Consider the following 14,625-nt stretch of genomic DNA (forward strand, 5'->3'; position numbering starts at 1 on the left):
GCATGGAGTTTTCGATCAAGATGGGGTTGAAATTAAATTGAGGAAAATTAAACATTCATAAATTTTTCTTATCACATTAATATTAATTGACATTTACTCTCCCCACTTCACAATTAAAGTTAACCAATAATAAATTTATGAATGTTTAATTTTGCTTAATTTAATTTCAACCCCATCTTGATCGAAAACTCCACGCACAATCTCATTCTGCTCTAAACCATCACAGCCTCTGATCAAAGTGCACATTATGTAGATGTGCGGTCTCAGACCCAATTGCTACAACCGATTGAAAAACTCAAAAACAAGAGCCTGCCTGGGCTAGCTCAGACATGAGGGCGTTGTAGATGGCAATGTCGGGGCGGCGCATGAGAATTCGCTAGAAGGGGGAGAGAGAGAGAAGTGGTGGGTGAAAAAATATACTTCAACTTCACAATTCAAGTTTATCTTGGTAGAGACCTTGTTGCTTTGATTATCTTGTGACTTAACATTAATAACATACAAAATTATGTACTTTTAATATATTTATTTATAATTTAATTAAACTCCTCTCATTGGATACATTAATAATTATTATACTATTCAAAGTTGTCTAAAAATCTTATGACAATATCATATAATTTTTAATTCTACGATCATCGAAAGTTGTAGAATTACAATCAATTGTAGCGTAACATTAAAAACATATAGATCAAATCTAAGTATCTATTCTAATTAATTCTTCTTCATCTTGGGGCTTCTACGATCATGTTCTCCATGTGGGTTCTCATTCATGGTTCCAATACCCTGTTGTTGTGGGGCTGCTACTACTACATTATTAATGTTGAATAGATTATCATAAGGGGCAAACTGTCCGGCAGTGAAATCTCTGAAGAACATGGGAGCTTCATTATGCAATGACTCATCGTCGAGAGATAACGGCGATGGGTTCTCATACATGGTTCCAATTCCGTCATGTTGCGGGGCTACTGTTGCTTCATTATTTATGTTCAATAGATCATCGTAAGAACCAAACCGTCTAGTCGCAAAATCTTCGAAGAACATGAAAGCTTCATCTAGCAATGACTCGTTGTTGAGAGATAGCGACTACGGGTTCTCATACATGGTTCCAATACCATTTTCTTGCGGGGTTGCTATTGCTGCTGCTGTATTATTAATGTCCTCGAAATAGCTCCCTGGCAGTGCCATTGCTATTCTTCTGTTATAGTTCATGCAATCATGTACTAAGAGCTCGTATTCGTTAGCATTAATCTTATCATTTTTGTTTTGCATGTAATCGTGGTGCTTGTCATGAAAATCTTCATTTTCCATTAGTATGTGTCGCTTTGGGCTCGGATTGCTTGTTTTCCTCTTGATCATGCATAGAACATAATCTTTGTAAGAGATTAAAAGAATAAGAGAATGAAATTCAATAATATATATATATATATATATATATGAGAGAGAGAAAGAGGGGGGGGGGGGATTAAGATTAATTAGGGTTTATATATACCACGATTTGATACTGTAGTGAATCGCCATGAAGGCTGTATTCTTTCATGGTCCAAAAGTTATCTTGATCTGGATGAGTCATGTTCTCATAGATCAACCTTCATACTCGTCCGATAAGCTTTTTTCTACCATCAAATATATCATCGCCCTTGTTTTATAGCTTTCTAGGTTCCATTGCCGACAATTCGATTGATTCACAAGCCATTACGACTCTTTTTCTTGAATTGGATGAAGAAGTAGAGATTGTTACTGTTCTGGGTTGTGGCAAAGATGCCAAACAATTTTGTCTCGCTGTAGAGGCTGCGATCGACCATTACAAACTCCATCGGCAATGGATTTTGTGTCACCTTGTTGAGAAGGTAACCAGAGACTAGTTCTTGACGGCTCGGTTGAAACCTAACCCTCGTGCAGTGGCACAACCAGTTACTGAACCATGATAGATAATCTGTTAGAATACTATATTAATATATTATTTATATATCTTGTTTGTAAAAAATAAAAAATAATTATATTAACAACATTTTAACTCATAACTTCTAAAACATAATTAATAATTTTTTCTTCATATGTATACATCTAAAACTAGATTTATTTCTTAATTATATTGATAACATTTTAACTCATAACATCAAAAACATAACTAATATTTTTTTCTTCATATGTATACATCTAAAACTATATATTGATAAATATTTGATGGATATAAAACTGAAAATATATAATAAATATATTTTCTAGTTAGATAAAATACATTTAAAATATATTTTCTTAAAAATGTAATATTATATATATCTATATATGAATACCAAGCAAACAGAAAATTACAATTGTGGCCGCCACCATGCTTATCCCAGCAGTACTGGTTTTGGCGATGAATCTTGGTCTTGAGTGAGGGAGAGAGAGAGAGAGAGACATACGCGTATGGATAATAGGGAACATCTTCTTCAATTTGCAGTCTGCATTGGTTTGCATTTGGGTCTCTCGATTTCATTTTGATCATGCATAGGACCTAGTTCTTCAACCGTAAAAGATCAAAAAAGCTATCAAAACAATGAACATTTGAATCGTATATATAATATATATATAGATAGACAGAGAGAGAAGAGAGAGAGAAAGCAAGCTTTGATCTGGTGTTGCAACGAGACACCGCCAAGACTAAACTCCTTCTTGTTCCAAGCACCACTCTCAGCGTTGTCTTTATTCTCGTAAACCAAGCTTTTGACTTGCCCGACCAGTTTGCCTTGATTGTCGAAGATATCCATGCCCTTGTCAACTCCTCGCCAGGTTCCTTTTCCCATTGTCTGGTCGATGTGCAAACCCTTCTTGGTCTTCTTCTTGAGGTGGGTGAAGAAGTAGAGCTTGGTGTCATCCTTGGTTGTGGTGAAAATCTCAAACAATTCCATCTCGTCTTAGAGGTTGCGTTCTTGGATCAAAATAGACTCCGTGGGCAGCTGATTTTGAGTCACCTTTCTGAGAAGATAACCAAACACTAATTCTCCATCGGTGGGGTGAAACCTGTGCTCCAACGACATCTTAGGCAATATAATTGCTTGTTGCATGTCAAGCCAAGAACACTCACACACACAGAGCTTGGTGCCGGATATATGTGTATATATAGCTGAAACTGGATTTGATTTACGTGCATACATATATGTATGTATATATATATTTTATCTGCTCAATTAATTTGATAATGTTATTAAATTTTACACTTGTAAAATTATAAATATTTTTTATAAAATTAGTAATAATTCTTTATAAATTCCTAAATTATCAATATTTCAAAAATTTAAGTGATTCTAATTTTTTAAAAATTAAAAATTATAATTTTATAAAATATTTATAGATTTACCAATAATTTTTCTAATTCTATAAACACTTTTTATGTATAACAAAATATTTATAATTCTTAAAATACGTATTATTTTTTTGTTAATTAGTCAATAATTTATGAAATTGTATTTTTACAATTCAATGAAATGTCATAAGCATATTTTTCTCTCTAAACTTTTATGTTTTTTTCTTGTAGAATTTTAAATTTTTCATGATTTCAAATATACCTTTTAAACCATGGAAAATTACTCATTTAAATACGCACATGTGTTTGGAATGTAAAATATATTTTTTCAATATATGCATATTTGGGTCAAGTTACTTGGGTTTTATATAAACTCAAAATCCGAAAAAATTCAGATTGAATATAAGTATCAAAGTTTGTAAATTATGTCAATAAATTCGTCCCAACATGGGGTGTGAGGGCCAAAACATCTTTTATTGGTTAATTTTAATTATAAAGTCCAGAGAGAAAATGTGTCGACATTATTGGGACTAAATGTGATGAAATTTTTTTATCAATGTTTAATTTTGCTCAATTTTCAAGGGAAAGGAGACTATAAGAATTAAGTCATTTTTACCCAATGTTCTCCTAATACAAGACATCCCACTGGGGAAAATTTGCAAACATGTCAGTCATTTACAGCATTGGACTCTTAAAGAGTCAGTAACTTCAATGGGCAATAAGATGGTGCCTATTCTGTTTACACAAACCCAGGCCCTTTGTTGCAGAGGGCTGCTGGGATTCAGGCAAAGAATGAATGAGTGAAGAGTGATCGACACGGGGGCAAGTGGTTTCAGGTGAGTGTCTTGGCCTAAAATTCCCACAAAAAAGTTCAATTGCTTAATGTGCTCTTCATCCATTTTTATTTTTTTTCTTTTCAAATTGAAACTTTGCACGCACACCTTCCCTTTTAACATTGATGAGTAGGTTGCTATTTTTAAGGATTTTTCCTCCACATGGTTAAGCTTGTAGACCCCTAGAACCTTCTTTCAACCTGCTGATGACCTTTTGGACTTAATTGTAACCTGCTGGTGGCCTTTCCACTTTTATTCCTTTTTACAGTTTTTGCAGCCTCCAACACTATTGCATTGCACACACCTTTGACATATATCATAGGACTGATTTTCCATTTTTAAGTACGACCCCTTGTTCTCTCTATCTCAATTTAATCCTTTAAAACCTCAACTGCATGCAACTTTGCATCAGCAAAGTGCAGGACCCAAACCTCTTACAATCTTCTCAAGTCCCTTGTCAATATCCCCCAGGCCACAGATAGGTGCAAGCGAATTGGATTTGGGACTTGAAAATGCTGATAAGGTGTAAAAAGTCAAAGATTAGGTTTCTACCTGAGCAAGCACAAATATTCTAATTCAACTTTAAAATGAGACACCAAAGAAATGCATCCACTTTTACTCTTCTTTTTTTTTCTATTTTTTTATGGTTACAATTTTTTTTCTATTTATAGCAAACTACACATATTTTGTATATTTCCTGGCTGGTTCTAGAACTTAATACAGACTAGACAGAAGACACATTATGACTATTATTGATGAGTTTGTGGTTGGCATAGATGACTGACATCCTGTTTCTGATCTCCATGCATTATGTTTATTTGGGTAGCTACAGGTTTGCTACTCCATATGGCAATACAATTTGACATCCCCATTCATCAAAGGTTCTGCCCTCAACTGCTATCTATATATAATGGATTTCAAATATTGAATATATCATTCACCAAACATCATTCAACACTTGCAAATGGCTTTCAACAGAAACTCATCATTTGTATAAGTTTTGATTTTCTTGCTTGCGTTAACTGGGGCATCCTACGGGAAGCAAAAGAGCCGGTGTTGGTGATGTGAATTCCAAGAATGTGACGATTGTGGATGACGGCATATCTGGCAAGATTTATATCCCCAAGTCTGTCAATTCTACTAGAAAACTTCCCCTCCTTGTTTTCTATCATGGCGGATCCATAATTTATCTATAACAATGCATTTTCTCCCTTTTATGACAATTACATTTCAGCATTCATAAAGAAAGCCAGCATTGTTGCATTCTCGGTTGACTACAGATACCGTATCCCCACTGCCTATGATGATTCATGTCTCGCTCTCAAGTGGATTGCCTCACACGCTTCTGGCCATGGCCCTGAGGCATGGCTAAACAGCTTGGCTGATTTTGAGAGAGTTTATATAGCCGGAGACAGTGCACCAATATTGCACACAATTTTGCTCATGAAATGACGACACCAAGAAGATGGTGTTAATATCAAGGTCAAAGGGATGGCCTTGCTCCATCCATACTTCTGGGGGAGCATGCTAATAGGGAACGAGACTGGCTTGGATGTGTCTTCTAGTTCATATGTTGCACATATTTGGTTGGATGCCATTAGGAAGTCGGAGTTGTGGGGGTACTAATTTAGGCAATCAACTGTTGGATGACCCACTAGTGAACCCGTTGATGGATTCAAGGCTTCTGAGCCTACGCTGTGGCAAAGTATTGGATGTGGTTGGTGATGAAGACATCTTTAAGGACAGGGGCTTGGTTTACTGTGATGTTTGCGCAAGAATGGATAGAGAGGAGAGCCTAAGCTTTTGATGACGGGAGGCAAACATTGCTTTTTCTTGATAGCAATCGACTCTACTCCACTTGCTAAGGTTGTATTCAAGCATTTATTTTTTTCATCAACTAAGAACCCTAAACCCTAAATACAAACCATGTATGCATATCTAATGGAAGCCTAATTTTACGTAGAAAAGTTTCAAAAGTTTAAACAAATTAAAGTTACATGGTTTTTATGATGCTAGTAACTATATTTCTATCTGTTCATCTAGGTAGCGTTTGTTAAAATGAACAAGATAAAGGAGTATCAAGATAAGTCTGGAATGGTTTTCGGACCAAGATATGTAATGGTCAAGATAAAGTTGGGAAGTATTCCAAAATTTTTATCAAGCTGTTTGTTAAATTTTTTAAAATGTACTAGAGGACACAAATGTCATTTTTTTTTATTTATAAAAATCAAGATATGCTTATCTTGAAAAGGAAGAGAGATAAATATATCTTGAAAGATTAAAATAAGAGATCATTAATGATTTTTTTAAAAATGGTCAGATAAGCTTAACAAATATATTGGAAATGATAAAAGTCTGGAATGCATCCCATATCTTGACTTTTTCACCTCATATCTTGATAACGCTCCCTTAGTAGACTAAGGGGCTGTTTGGGTAGGCTTTTTTTAAGTGAGTTTTTGAGCTTTCTTAATCTGTTATTGGTTTGACGTACAAATTGTTTCACCAAAATGAATCTGTTAGATGGCAATCTAATGTCTAAATAATTTAATTAATTGTACTTTGTGAAATAAAAATCTAAGTCTTGACACTTGATGAACCTTATGCATCTACACGTAAAGATCTCTAAATTTTCCTTGTATTGAGATTGAGGGGTTGATCAGGAAAATACTTAAAAATGGAAAATGAGTCCCACACACGGTGATATGTGAAATGTGTGAGCAGTAGTGTTCTTTGGACGCAGCAAAAAATCTGTATTTGAATGCAAAAATTATGTACAAACAGGCAGATGTAGCCTTCAATTCAGGCCCAGGGCTTAATAATTACACCCTTCAGACCAATCAAATGGCTAAGTTCATGCACACACAATTAACAGATGGAAGGAATGAGATGAGACACTTGTTCTCTGTACAAATGGCTCAACTGTTCATTTCCCCCCTTTGCACTAAGTAAGCAAGCTAGGAGAAATGAACCGGAATGACATAATTATTCACTTAACTCCACCAGCAGCAATGGGAGGAGGATTTAAATCACTAGCTTTTCAGGAATGGATTGAGTTTCACTCTTACTGTAGCAAAGACTTGTCTTACATCTGCTTCAGCTGTTCGGCTGGAAAAAACAGCTGGGTCTAATTCTTCCGGAGGCGCTATCATCCCGTTGCAGGAGGCTCCGGATCTCCAATTAGTATTGGCAGTTCTGAATCTCCATTGAGTATTGGCACTTCACATGCAACTTCAGAATTAAGAACTGGGAAGCAGAAGCGATCAATTTCCCTGCTCTGTTGTTACAAGCCACACCGTGCCAAGTATCAACCACTCCCTTGAGAACTAAACGCAGAGGACTAGCTTGGATGCTGGGAAGGGCAGAGCTGCAAAGCAAACAAGACAAACAGTTAGCAGATCCTGAGAAAACCAAGTGAGAGGCCTCCACTTAACCTCCACGCTCGAACTCTTCATCCTCCTCCCCCCGCCATGGGGGTCCTTCGACAGATCGAAGCTCCGCCCTTTCATCCTCAGCTCCTGAATGCACCGGCTTACTGCCCTGCCATTCGCCTTCTCCCTTTGCAGCTGCCTCTGCACCTTCCAGTACCTACAAAGCTTCATCTGAACCAGAAAGATTAGAGCAATCGAAGAGGACATTTCCAAAGCAAAAGGAATCCACCATGTCTTGCAGGCATTCGAATTCGGAGAGGAGGTGAAGAGAATGGTTAAGAAGAAGCCATGGAAGATGAAGAAGAAGCAATAGAGCTAAAATATTTTGCCCCTCACGGCGTCCATTCTTGCCTCCTTGGTCCCTATTCGTCGGCCAGAGAGCTCCTCTTCCCTCTGCCAGAGCTTTAGAAGCAGGAGATGGCTGTCGGATTGGGAAATCTCTGCCAATGGGTGGTGTTGCATTGCGGCGGCGGGGATCTGGGTCTCTTCGGCCACTAGGATTTCAACGATGATGTGAGCATCTTTGGAATCCGCCATTGATGAATGATTAAGCTAAAGCTACAACAAAATGGTGGGCGTGTGTTGAAAACGTCGGGAAATCAGAGAGCGTGAAGATTTGGAGAAAATGAGATTTACAGAGAGAGAGCGTGAAGATTTGGAGAAAATGAGATTCAGAGAGAGAGAGAACGTGAAGATTTGGAAATCAGATAGTGAGATTTGCAGAGTGCGATTTTGTTCACCCCCTTTAACGGGGGTGAACATAACCCCCGTCAAATTAAGGGAGGTGAACGTCAAGTGGAGTGTGATTTTGTTCACCCCGTGAAAAGCTAACGGCCTCTCCTCTCTCTGCTTCCCTCTTCTTCTCCAAGCCTCTCTCTCTTTTCTCCTTTCTCCCCCTTTCCTCTTCTTCTCCAACCAACCTCATTCCGTTATCGCCTCCTCTCGCAAGTCGACCACCTAGCGCCAGAGCCGGTCCTGGGTGTTTTAGGGACCAGGGCAAATTTTTTTTAAGTGTGCCCTTTATTTAAATTAAATAAAAAATAAAAAAATATTATTTAATTAATTTTATTAAAATTATAAGAATTTATAAAAGATAAGGAAGAATAATTTGGGGCCTCATTAAAATCTTGTTTGGGAAAAACTCAATAGGACAAAACCCCAAACGAAGAAAAAAGAGTACCTTGCATTGTAAACATTGCATTAAAAAATAAAAACTACATATTTGAGTCTACATGCTTCCTCCCAAATCTTCGTAAGCATTTCTTGATTTGATCAATCTTCCTTTCATCTAGGGGTGTCAAAAAATATTCGAAAACCGGTGAACCAAACCAAATCGAACCGAACCGTGCCTTTTGGATTGGTTCTATGGTTCAATGGTTAGGTTCTAGTTCTAAAAAATTAAGAACCGATATATTTGGTTTGATTACTGATTTTTTTTTCAAACTGTGGTTTGAACCGAATTGGAATCAAAATTATACTTATATATATTATAATTTTTTGGTATATATATATATACATATGTATAAATAATATCACTTCTTAGGAAACTAGCGAGATTCATAAACTCTTTTATTTTTAAACTTTTATGCGCTGTTGCTATAATAAATGGTCAATGTAATCTCATTTGATGAGATAGTCTATGAGTTATTTTGTTCTACTTTTACTTCAAGACTTGAAGCATTAATGAAGTTATGGGTTTATTTTAATTAATAAATTTGTTTGTAATTTCATATTTTGCGAAAATGTTTAGAAGATAAATATTAATTGGATGGAACCGAAATTGAACTGAAATCGATCTGGTGTGACAGATTGTTCATGGTTTGGTTTTATATATGTAATGGTTCGGTTACGGTTCTTATTTTTTTGCAACTGTTAAAAATGGTTCGATTACTGGATTCATATAGAACCGGACCAATCTGAACTGTTGATACCTCTACTTTCATCCTCCATAATTAATCGAAGCAAAAATAATCATCACATGTATCTACAAAATAAAAATACCAATAAAAATTTTCTTTTGACAAGGTTTTTTTTGTTAATTTTTTATACACATATACACATGGCTTAAAAAAAATTTGTGCCCCTCTCAATTGTAGGCCCTGGGCTAGAGCCCTGGTAGCCTGGGCCAGGGCCGGCTCTGCCTCGCGCTAGGCGGTGGCAAGGCTAGGCGATTGGCGATAAGAGGAGGGCGACAAGAGGGTCAACAGCGAGAGCAAGGGAAGGGGGGGAGAGAGAGGAGAGAGAGAAACAAGGTGGGTAGAGACTCCCCTGAAATGACCTTTTTACCCCCAAACTAACGGGGTAAAGTTACCCCGTTAAAGGGGGTGAACAAAATGACCATTTTGGCCGCCGAATGTTTTGTTTACTCGCCCAAAGAGCTTCTTCCTCATTCTCTCTCTCTCTTGACCGTCTCTCTCTCCGGCGTGCATCTCCTCCACTTCCTGCCTCGGTCCTCTGTGTGTCTCCTCCTACCGTCGTTGGTCCTCATCGCGTCTCCACCTCTGGTGATGTCTCTTTGTTTTCTTTCTTCTTCAAGTAAATGCTGATTTAGTTTTTTTGATTGGAAATGCTCCTACAGCCCCAATCTGCTGCTTCTGCTTGTGCTTCTTATTTGTTTGCAATTTTGTTCATTGGTGTCTCTCTGTTATTGGTCGGAATGTGAGTGTATTAACAATTTGCTTGCAAGCATCTTTGAACAGAATTTTTTTACATTGTTTCACTTGATTTTTGTTAGTAAATGGTCGAGATCTGTGTTGGGTTTCTTTGATTGTTGGTGTTTATATTGTCTTTGATTGTTGATGTTTTGATTGGCATGTATTTGGCAATACTCAGCTTGTCCTGAACAATACAGTATCGAAGCTGCATCCGAAAAATGATGGATGAAGAAAGTGAATTCTTTGCTTGAATTTGTTTCACCTCTTTGCTCGATCTGTATTTTATTGATGTTAATTGTTTCTTTTTGTCCAACTCCAGGCGGCACCAACCTACCATCCTCCAGTGACCCTAAGAAATTATGTATGTCCAAAATTATTTCTTTTTGCTTGATCAATTTTGTTCATTGCTGTTAATTGTTTCTTTTTTTGAACAGGAAATTATGTACAAGAAACTATATGCCATAAGTGAGGGACATGGATATTTGGACTCGTCATAGGGTTTCCAAAGCTAACCAATCAATTTGTGTATATTTTTATTGAAGAGATTTTGAGTTCTTTTTTCTTTTGAATTTTTTTTTGTTGGGTTTTTAAATTGGGAGAAAATGGTGTTTTTGAGGGAGCTTTTAGTTAATGAATGATGAAATAACAGCACCTTGCTTTGATAGGTTGCTGCTACTGCTGCATTTGTAGTTAGATTTTATATAAGCATACATTTAAATCTTGGTGCAAGATGGCTAGCCTGAGATGGTTTTCTAGGACATCTGTTAGTTTGTAGTGCTTTCTTTGACATGTGTAGTTTGCAGATTCTTTAAATCTTTTACTGTAATGAAGCTGACCTGGAAAAGTTGTGATAGAGTAGTTGATAACTGTGTGGAAATGTTGGTTTTTTTTGGCTTGTCATTTGTATCATAATCTAGAAAATGATAATAATAATAACAAGAGTGTTATGTTATAAAAGGAATTGTACGAAAATGTGGGATGCCCACATTTCAAGAAAGAAAATGACTTTACCATGGTTTGACTAGTTCTTTCAAGAAAGTAAATGTGAGATACCCAGATGATGAATGAATCTAATCAAAGCAGATATGCGATGTTCAAAACGATGTTTAGAGACTTGAACAGGAAAATACTACATGATCTAGTTCCAAGAAAGAAGTGTCTAAAAGGAACAAAAGACAATTGAATTTCAGAGAGTACGATGATCAGCCAAACCTTGGGACTGCCAACAATGTAATGGTAATGGCGCAAACATACAAGGACAGAAAAAGATAGATTTGTTGCAGTGAACGGAGAGCAATGCGGGTCAAAAGGGAATGAATTAGACTTTGCTGTCACAGTGCTCATACTTGCAGTTAATCTGATTGTATGAAATTTTTATCTAACTGGTTTTTGGGTTATAAAACCCTAAACTTGCCAAGCTGTAATGCACATGTTAGGTGTGCACATTTGTCTCCAGAGCATAAATATTCTGCCATATGGTTTTATGAATATCAAATTACACTTTGCTGGGTAAATTCTGCCATAAATATTCATTTAAATGACATGTGTCGAGTCCTTGTCATGAATAAGAGTTGTGAATTCAGCTGCTAGTCAAAGAATTATTTATCGATGCAGATACGAATTCAGATGCTTTAGCTGTCTTGCCTACTTCCTGCTTTTTATATATAACGCGTACTAATCAATATCATTCAAATTCATGGTGAAATCACAAAACCCCACCCCCCCAAAAGCCGGCCGCTAAGGCTGGCTGCAAGCATGCCAATAAGCACAAGATATCAAAAGTGAAATTTTAACACTCAACAAACATTTCAAAAGCAACTTAACTGATTCCATGGGCATAGATGAATAACCTAATAAGGATAGCTTTAAATACAAAAATAAAAAATAAAAAATAAAAAATCTCATAATTTAGTTCAAACATGATTAATAGTAACTCCAAATGCTCATTTGTGTCTCAACAAAAGTAACTATAAAAATGTAAATGATTGTTTTTCCCACACAACATATTGTTTTACATAAACTCGTGAAGATATTTAATGCATTGTTCACTTCACAATATGTTGCCTAGCTCAAAAAAATCTCCTCGTTGATAACCTAAAAATATATAACATATGTGAGATGAATAAAAGTAACATGTAAAAGAATAAAATAAATTAAATATAAAATTAACTAGTAACTTACATTTAGTGAACCATTACTTCTACAAAGTCCGTTATTTCTTCATTCATTAGCTAAAAGCTACCTCTAAAACACCATTTTCTCCCAATTTAAAAATCCAACAAAAGAATTCAAAAGAAAAAGGTACTCAAAATCTCTTCAATAAAAATATACACAAATTGATTGGTTAGCTTTGGAAACCTTATGACAAGTAAGATCCCTATCCCTCACTTATGGCATAGAGTAGTTTCTTGTACATAATTTCCTGCACAAAAAAAAAAAAAGAAATAATTAACAGCAATGAACAAAATTAATTGAGCAAAAAGAAATAAATTTGGACATACATAATTTCCTAGGGTCACCAGAGGATGGTAGGTTGGTGCCGCTTGGAGTTGGACAAAAAAAAAACAATTAACATCAATAAAATACAGATCAAACAAAGAGGTAAAATAAATTCAAGCAAAAAATTCACTTTCTTCATCCATTCTTTTTTCGAAAGCAACTTCCATACTGTATTGGCCCTGTTTGTTGCAGCTTAAAAGCTGCAACATCTATTTTCTAGTTTCAGGACAAGTTGAGTATTGCCAAATACATGCCAATCAAAACAATGACAATCAAAGGCAATATAAACACCAACAATCAAACAAACCCAACATTAGGGTTAACAATAATTCGATTTGGTTTCGATTTTTATCAAAACCATAATTAAACCAAATTTAAACTACTAAAACTAAAACCAAACCATTACTCACTGGTTTTAAAAATTAAAAATCATAACCAAACTATTCGGTTTCGATTTTAATCATAGTTTTTTTAGTTTGATCCATACCGACAAATAAAAACAAACTCTTGCAAATAACATTCATAAATATTTTTGATAACTCCACAACAAATAAAGACAAACTCTAATAAAATTACCTTCTTCATGCATAAAGTTACAAATTAACTTCAAACTTTTTAGATATAATTATTTGATTGATAAAAATAAAATAATTCAAGATTAGTTTTATTTTAATTTGTTAATTACTTTATAAATGTTAAATATTTTATATATTTGTATTGCATTAGTTAAAATACTTGTAAAAAAATGCATTAGTCTATATATATATTATATATATGTATATTCGGTTTAGTTCGGTTACGTATATATTCGGTTCAGTTTTGGTTTGGATTTAGTGAAAACCATAATCAAACCATACCCATTGAAATAGTATTCGATTTTTTCCCAAACCAAACCATTACTCAGTCAAACGATTTTAACCGCATTGATCGGTTTGGTTTCGGTTCGGTTCCCCACAGTTTCAGTTGCAATTGCCATCCCTACCCAACATAGATCTCGATCATTTACTAACAAGAATCAAGTGACACAATGTAACAAATTTTTGTTTAAAGATGCACGCAAGCAAATCGTTAATACACTCACATTCTGACTAATAACAGAGGGACACCAACGAACAAAATTGCAGACAAATAAGAAGCACAAGAAGAAGCAGCAAAGTGTAGCTATTGGAGCATTTACAAACAAAAAAACTAAATCAACATTTACCTAAAGAAGAAAGGGAACAAAAAGGCGTCGCCAGAGGTGAAGGAAACGCGGTGAGGACCAATGATGGCAAGAGAAGACGCACGGAGGACTGATGCTGGAGCTGGACGACACACCGGAGGTAGAGGAGACGCAAGCCTAAGAGAGAGAGAGAGAGTGTGTGTGTGTGTGTGTGTGTGTGTGTGTGTGTGAATGAGGAAGAAGTTCTTTGGACGAGTAAACAAAACATTCAGTTGTGCAAAGAAAAATGAAATAAATATTTTAAAATCATCCAAAAACACTCCACTTAACGTTCATCCCCTTTTACTTGACGAGGCCCTCGTTAAAGGGGGTGAACAAAATCACACTGAGATTTGCAAGTGTCGCATGCAGGTTAATTTCTTGTTTGGATAGCCCAACGGATAAATTTCCATTGTTTATTAATTTATGAGTGTTTGTTAATCAAGATAAGGAGAAAAAAATGTCAAATATATATGAGAAGTATTATGAATGTTTGGCATTTTCAACGTATTTGTTAAATTTATCTAACTGTCTTTGAAAAAGTCTTCAACGTGACATTTTATCTCCTTTTTTGAAGATAAATTTATCTGACCTCCATCCTCGGATAAATTCATTCGACATTTTGCAAATAAGATTCAATTACCTATATGCCCCTTGTAGGATAGTTAATATCATTTAATATATTTTAAAAATTTAAATTTATTAAAAGAACTTATTCATTTAA

General features: G+C 35.5%; 1 pseudogene; it reads left to right on the forward strand.

The window, feature by feature from the left end:
• The window catches only part of LOC127794413 (probable carboxylesterase 12), a 37,046-nt pseudogene extending 26,679 nt beyond the window's left edge, over positions 1–10,367 (forward strand).
• Positions 10,368–14,625: the final 4,258 nt, after the last annotated feature.

The sequence above is a fragment of the Diospyros lotus genome, chromosome 1 (assembly GCF_014633365.1).
Source record: "Diospyros lotus cultivar Yz01 chromosome 1, ASM1463336v1, whole genome shotgun sequence".
In the NCBI taxonomy this organism is placed as follows: Eukaryota; Viridiplantae; Streptophyta; class Magnoliopsida; order Ericales; family Ebenaceae; genus Diospyros; species Diospyros lotus.